We start from the raw sequence: 8611 nt of genomic DNA on the forward strand, positions 1-8611 counted from the left end.
AAAAAAATCGGTTATTTGCTGAGGTGAACCACATTCCATAATAACGTTTTGTGTTCAAGTAAAAAACTAACCTTAACATACACACTACCAAGAACATACGTACATACACACATACATACATACATACATCTGTACAAACAAATAACGCATAACTAAAAATAATTTATGTAAAACATAAATAACCTCAGGTGAATTTATAACTCTTTTAAATAGTTTTTGTGCGCAATGAAGTTTTACCACGCCCCAGTATTTAGGTATGCAAAGCGTGTAAGGGGATATATATGTAAATTTGGATTTGGAATGTATATATATATGCTCTCAAAATGACATTTTGATACGGCACCGGTTATATGACTTTTATATATTCCATCCTGTGGTAATTCCCCAAAAATAATCGTTCGTTCAAGTTTTAAAAGCATTAGTCATGGAAAAGTGCATTGAGTCTTAAATTTTTAATAAAATTATTATCATTGGTTTCATTAATATTTACATAAACATCACTGTACATGTGAAAAATATCGTACATACACTCTTGGATAGATATGTACATAATAACTTAAAACTGGTTTTAAGCTCTTTCTAACTGCTCGAACTGTTTGCTGCATCTACGAGTATCAGCGTTGTCACAGCATTGGTCGATCTGGGCTTGCCGGAGAGCTTTCTGCTCTCACTCCATCTTACTCCCATTGCATACATATGTACATACATATGTATGTATGTATGTATTCATGAATATGCACTGTGTGATCACGTACCCTAGAATACATTTGCACTGACGTCTTGTAAGCATTAATTCGTAATTCGTAACGGCAATGACAGAGAAAAAGTAACACCTGTTAAAAATGACGCCATACGAAAATACATACATACATACGTACGTACATATGTATTTTTAGTCGTTCAATAGTAGCAATCGCTAGAGCAAAAGAATACGATCTAAAATTGTAAATGCAAGCAATCGTGCTAGATCCATCCTTAAACTTTGAGTACTGGATGTACATACATATGTACATGTGCAAACAAATCGAGCCCTAACTGCAAAAAAAAAACGTTAGCGAAATTTTTTTAAAAATTTTCTTTTTTGATGCAGAGATTCCTGCATCAAAGAAAATATGTCGCTTACGTTTTTTCGGCGGTTAAGGCTCGATATGTACAAAGGAACGTATGTAAAGTTAAAGTCCTGCACCGACGGGTATAGGCTCTCGATGCTTTCTGCTCGTAAAAAAATTAATATATAAAAAAATTTAAATGTACATATGTACAGCGGTCAGCTGATGAATGGGCAGTTTTTCAGTGCCACTTTAAACTTAGATTACGTAAACTGCATTGAAATTGTACAGCTGGCTGACATTTGATGGGCTAATCTTAGTTGAAACCACAGCCGTGCAATGAAAACTGACCCTAAGTTAAGTGACATTTTGAGCAGTTTTGGCTATTTCGACTTTTTTAATCCTTTATTACATATTTCTACCAAGTGCTTAGAGGTGCCTCCAACCACTCGGTACTGCAACAGCCACTGCAACATCAAAAAAAGTTTTTCAAAATAGCGGCCGTCCCCGGCGAACAACTGCAGAACTCCGAGTGTATTTCTGCTATAAAAAAGGATCTTCGGATGTTGAGTTAAGTGTACATCCATCCATTTGTGTCACAACATCAAGAAGCAGAAAACGAATTGAAGGAGAAACTCGGCCAAAACATGCGCCAAACATTAATTTATTGTAGGGCTGTACGATTAATTGATTACTCAAAATTTTAATTAATCATAAAGTAAATAACTCAGTTATTCGATTAATTAGAAATTATGATTACTCAAAAGTTCAGTTACTCGAGTAATAAAGATTTTTGATTAACCAAAAAAAAAAAAAAAATTTGAGTAATTTGCTTTATGATTAATCAACATTTCGAGTAAAATTAGTAATCAACATTTCAACTCTTTACATATGTATAGGTAGTTAAAGTTCCTTGATACTTTGAAAACAACGTTTCTATTTTCAAAAATTCAAACGAATTTTTTTTCTTCATATACAGAATGTAAAAAAGAAAATAAACATTTTCCAAAGCAAACTCTTTTAACGAGCAAAATTATTTTTTTTGAGTAATCATATTTCAAGTAACTCGATTAATCATCGTTTTGAGTAATCAAAATCTTGAACCGAATAATTGATTAACCAACTTGCTCGGGTAATCGAATAATCGCACAGCCCTAATGTATTGGAATCAAATATGTTGGTTGTTCTACAAAAAAATCCGGTTCATTCGATATTCGAAACGTTAAGATTCCAAACAAACCGCCTATAGATATCCAAAAAAACCGGAGGAAACCGGTTTCTAAAAATCGGGTCATTTACCCTACTTTCATCTCTTTTCTACAGAATTCCCTTTTTTATATATTTATTTCCTGCACACAGTGCTTTTTCATGCAATTTCTAATAATTATAAAATTATTTTAATAAGATAAAATACCTCTGCATCTTCCATTAAAGAATCCGATTTGTTTCACTTAGAGCTAGATACTACCTATTACTTATTTTATAGATTGCTCACTGATACGAATTTTTCGATTACCTGGGGCCTGTTTCTGAATAGATACAAGTGTTGTAATACAAGTCATTTGCTTGTAAATAGCAATTTTTCACAAGTTTGTGCTTTTTAAAACAATACTTGTAAAGTACACTGACTTTTGAATTGCTTGTTTTACTTAATGTCAATTCGTTTGTGAACACTGTAAACTTGTAACCAACTACGATAAGAGTGTTAATTTTTAAGAATAACCTAGCAACGTAAGGTTCTAATGAAAGCACCCTCGCCAATTGAATTTGATGCCGAGTGGCCCCTAGGCGTATGATGAACACAGAATGAGCAACATTTGCAACATGTAACTGCAACACTTTGGCAACATGAAGCTGGCGACATTTCCATGGCTGTTTAAAATAGACGTGCCCATTTTAAATTATGTACAAACTGGCGGTTCTTAGTTACTTTAGCATTTAGAAATCTATTAAGTATTTAGCTCACTTCAGGCCTTTCGCCTTTCGCCTGAAGTTGGATTGTCCTTCAAGGAAACTTTCGAACTACAGAGAACTATACAAAGTTTTTTTACATATATGGGGATGACCCAATATGTAATCCATTTATGAGTACTTAAAACCTAAACATACAAATACATACATATGTATGTACATATACTAAATGACAGACAATTTTCTCAAGTCAGTTACGTACTGTATATTTTTATATATTCCACATGTAAAATCGGTTAAACAAACATATGTACGTAATTGAGGTAATCACGCTATTTCTAAAAATAAGCTGACCTATAAAGTTACTAAACTGAAGTTTACTTTTCTAAACATAGTACTTACATATATATAGTAGACATACTTACCTCCTAAACATATGGCTACATATTCAATGGTAAGCACATTTGTAGATACATACTTACATACAAACATACCTATGTACATACATACCATGTAACAAACTGCATTTCTGATAGATGTACATATGTACGTAGTTATGTATGTATGTACAATGTACATGCATATTGTTAGAAAATATTTAGTTTCTCGTATTTGCATTGAGAGTTACATAACTCTTAAAAAAAAATTAATTTCAGTTAATTTATTATTAAATATATACATAAGTGAAAAAATCGTAACTTTAGTTCTCCGTCAATAAGACACGTAAATGCTGATACATATGTATGTAAATGTATGTATGACCGTGCATACTCGTATGTATGTACATTAGGGTGGTCAAAAAAAAAAGTAAAGTCGGAAACTTAATGCTCTCACCCCCTAGGATTGTTCTATACCGAAAAAAATATACCCCTGTTTTTTTATTTTAAAATCAAAATATATTATATATATTTTTTTTCGGTATAGAACAATCCTAGGGGGTGAGAGCATTAAATTTCCGATTTTACTTTTCTCCCATACATTTTTGGACCACCCTAATGTACATACATATGTATGGATTTGTGGACGGTCAACAGAATAGCATTTTTCAACTTTAACCATTTAGTGCAGCTTAAAGCCAGTTCAATTCTCAAACAAACAATACCAAAAACAACAACAATGGTTCTACCGTCAGTTCTTCTTGTAAGGTGTTTTTTTTTTTGTTTTTAACGTAGAAGAATAAATTCAGTGCAAAAATCTTGATAACAGAAAGGTAACGGTAACGGTAAAGGTAACAAAATTTAAAATGGGTCAATTTTGACCCTAAGAACTGATGAGGGTTAATGGAGTCGCAAGCTACCATAAAAGTCGTATTATGAAATTTCACACCGTTAAAAAATAAGTGGCTGTGATTTCAAGTCCTGTAAACAATTATTTAGTCGTTAAAAACTTTACGACAATACGACACTTACGACACCGTGTGAACAACCTATAACCTAATCAGAAATTGAAAATATTTTTTGACACAGGAAATTAGCAAAATGTTTTTTCAATGTTAAGGTATGTATGTATATCTACTTTGTTATGAAAATATTTATGTATGGAAGTGGTAATTTGTTATTGTTTTCTGTTTGACAAGTTTGGCATTATGTGAGTAGGAATGTTCATATACATATATATATATACATGTTTGTATTTTCATATACATAAGTACGTGCATGTAAATATTTAGTGCATCAATGAATACTTTTTTCTACGCTCCATTTTTTACAACCATGACACCCACACAACATGTGACCCCATACATACATACATATATCATATCTTAAAAACGGTATATGTATATCTTAAAAATGGCATACGTGTGGTGACGATATAACATGGGAGGTTCCATGAGAAAGTGAACCTTAGTGGGAAAAAATATTTTTTTTTTTTATAAAACTAACAAACGTGTGGATAAGACATTTGCAAACATTACGAATTAGTGCTTTAAATGCATTTTTGTTACCTTTTTACGATTGGGAATCAAGTTCTAAGTAAAATTTTTTATTCTCACAAACATTATCTAATGGTATAGTTGGTAATACTTTAAAATATGAACCAAATCGGACCTTAAACTCGATTATTCAAAAATACCTTGTGGGGCTCCAACAAATGTTAGCTATTCCAAACAAATTTCGTTGCAATTGGTTTGCTAATTAAGGAAAAGATCTTGAGTACTGCAGTATATCGTGAGTCTTAATATGACTATAGTTTAGCTGAGGCAGAGCGGGAGACCAGGTTTAGAGTTGTGGTCAAGTTAGAGTAGTAGTAGAGGAGGTAGGGATTACCTTTGCGAATGTTTATGTATCGAGCTCAATGAGCCCGTATGGTTTATAGGTGCACATCAGGGTTGAAAAATGGAAATTTGGATTGTACCTAATATCATAAAATAAATGTACCTAAATGAGACAGATTGTACCTAAGAAAGTTACATACATCATTCATTTGTAGTTTTTTTTTTATAAATGTTATTTAAAACATGTATACAAAAGATGGATGTTTTTTTTTTTAACTGAGCCTATATCTATAGACTACATATAATCTAATGGGAATCGGAGAAGCGTTGTTTTTGTCTAACTTTGGCCACTGAAAAATATTGGCGAAAAAGACAAAAAAACACACTTTGCGAAGTATATACTTCTTTATCCAGCTTTTTATAAAACAACAGGAAATGTCTGCTTATTTATCCTATTCCTATTGATAGGTGCAGCAAGTCTAGAGAAAATAATCAAATTGCAGGAAGTAACTTCGAAAGCATTTTAAATATATTTCCAGAAATCAAAAAGCAAATAGCTATAGTTCTCATCTAAAGAAAATATGAAATTTGAAAACATCCTAGACACTGAACTGTATGTGTGAATAAAGGCTGGTTTTCATTATTTCATATTTTGACACAACTTTCTTTCCTTTATCCCTACCTTTATTGATGATATTATGGGCCAAAAACTTACAAATAGCTGCTTTAGCAGCGGATGTACACGCCTGAAGGCCTATTCTGATCTAAATCAGTCAAAAGACCATCTTTTAGTCCCATTTGACAATTTGTTTTCACTCATTTGACCGCAAATGCCATTGAGTTTGACTTAGTGAAAATAACCGTTAAAATTAATAGAAAAAAATACGAATTTGGGGATAGCTAAGCAAAGTGTTAATTTTTCGTAGTGGCTGCTCTAAATGCAATGTAAAATGTTTAAGATAATACATAATATGACTTTTTTAATTTTTAATTTCTTCCTTTTGACCACTTTTCTTTAGAATTGTTTATTCTTCAAAATGAAAGCAAAGTAAACATACTACTAGCACGGTAAAGGAAAAAGAAAAAAAAAAAACTAAAAATGCATCTGATCAAAAGACGATTGTACCTAAAATCTAGTGTCTGTACCTAATGTACCTTTAAGTCATCAAACGTCGGAAAAAGGTACAATTGTACCTACTTTTTCATCCCTGGTGCACATCAAGGCAACCACGCACTCCGTAGGCCTGCTATGCGAGAGAGAGAGAGAGAGAGAGTGAAATATGCGGGCAGGCTGATGAAGCGGTAACGCAAGATGTGACCCTTTTACCATGTATCAATTGGGGGACTCCATTGGAGGAATCATGCTCTAGCTGCCGTAGGCTGCTGTGCTATGAGCTGGGATTTATTCAGGGATGCATTCATGCAGAGCCCCAGTATGGCTTGTAAGCCATAGCTCACTACCATATCAAAAATTACTCCGGGAGTGGAGTGGGAGCGATGCCATAGCTGAAAATGCCAGCGACTTATCACTTCACTAAGTTCAGCGAAGAGATATTTGAGAATTGCATAAAAAAATGCACACCCAATTAAGAACGAGCGAATTACTTTTAAACACAGTGCGTGTGGGTGTTCGCTGTTCTTTGTTAGTGCTGCGGGAAATGCATAAGTCGCTTTAAAGCAATAAGTTTTGTTGCAGTTTTTGCTTTGTTAGTATTCGTTGTTCTTTTTTTTATTCATGACATCAAGTTCACACAGAAAAGTGAAATAAATACGCAGAGTTTCCGTAAATTATATCTGCTCCAGAAACAGGTTCTTTTTTTACTGTAGAAATATCCCACTCGTGACGGTGGAATACCCCATATATACTACATATGATGTATATTAGACCGTACCACCCACTTTACAAGCAAAAAAAAAAAAGGTTCGCCGTACTCCTTAAAATATAAAGTATTTTTGGGGAGAATTTCTTTCTTTTGTCGAACTAAGGCGACTGCCTTTTTATATTTCTCCTCATATCTTTGAAATTTAAGTCCGACCTTAAATTATGATATATGTATACATGTTTTGCTGTGTTTTTTGTTCCTAAGGTTCTTGACCTCAATTACCGCATTCGAGTACCCACCAAATCAAAATTCTTATTGCCCAAACGTGCCACCCCAATGTTAGCAAATTAAAGCCCACAAAAAATTATTAAACTTTTGCTAAGGAAGTATTTCGATTATTCCAGGAGAACTATTAAAAAAAAAAATGTTTTTTGCCGAAAGTAGGTGTCACCGAAAAATGTAAAACGGCAGTCCCTAGGTTCGGCCAAATTTTGTTTTTTTTTTTCGAAATTGTCTTGCAAAAACACTTTACCATGCATGGCTGTTTTCTGGTTGTTTGTAAGGTGGCACGGTCTAATGTACTGCTTATGTATAGTTTGAATTTGCACAAACAACTTGGCCCCTTTATATGTATTATTTAAGACCGTGTCAAATGTACGGTTTTCTGGTTTAAACGTAACATACATACAAATGTATGAACAAATGTACATACGTACATATGTACATAGATATGTGTGCATACACATTCATAAAAGCTACGTACTTTCAATTTTAAAATAAGAAAGACAAAACCTGTAATGCTTTGTGCTTTTCATTAACATTTCGTTTTGTTTTTTTTTTTATATTGAACGTCAATGGAGTTTAATGTGTGCCAATCATACATACATACATACATACATATGTACATGCATAGTACACATTATTTCATTGTGATCATTTTTATTCGATCTTGATTAAAATTTTAAATCTCAGCATAAAATACTCAAGGTAATCGCTAACGATTAGATCACGATTTTAGCGAAAATTATTGCGAGAGGAATTGGTCTAAATTGTATAGTAGTTTGTAGGGTAAATACAGTCATGGACTCAAAAAAAAAAGAAAACTTTAGAACACCTGCAACTACATGGTTCAAGTAAAAAATTTTTGTTATTGGTTTTGTTGAAAAAGCTCTCATATTTTCGGCATGCCTTTTGCGGTGCGTATACATACATAAATATATGTGGCATTCTGATAAAACAACTTATCTCGAGTTAGGCCATTTTCTCTTTAAAGTAATATCTGATTGGTTCGCAAACAATTTCTTAATGACTAATTGGCTATATTTAGGTGTAGGTTAAGGTGCACATTCAATAGAAGCTTAATAAAAATATACAATTTTTGAAGGTCAACTTATGGTGATTTCCTTTCTTTCAAAAAATATTGCACTACCCCGGTGTAAAATGTATTTTGTATGTTACACCCAATCCTGTAAAAGGGCATGTTTTTGCCTTCTTGTCCTTGACAAGCGCACACATTTCATAATAGGTGCAATCCCGTATTCCTCGGACTCGGACTAGTAAAACTGTCAAAAAATAAAAATTCGCTCAGAGCGAGAGAGTAACATTGGAAAGTA

The sequence above is a fragment of the Rhagoletis pomonella genome, unplaced genomic scaffold (genome assembly GCF_013731165.1).
Source record: "Rhagoletis pomonella isolate Grant_MI unplaced genomic scaffold, Rhpom_1.0 Rhpom_scaffold_00007, whole genome shotgun sequence".
NCBI classification, from domain to species: domain Eukaryota; kingdom Metazoa; phylum Arthropoda; class Insecta; order Diptera; family Tephritidae; genus Rhagoletis; species Rhagoletis pomonella.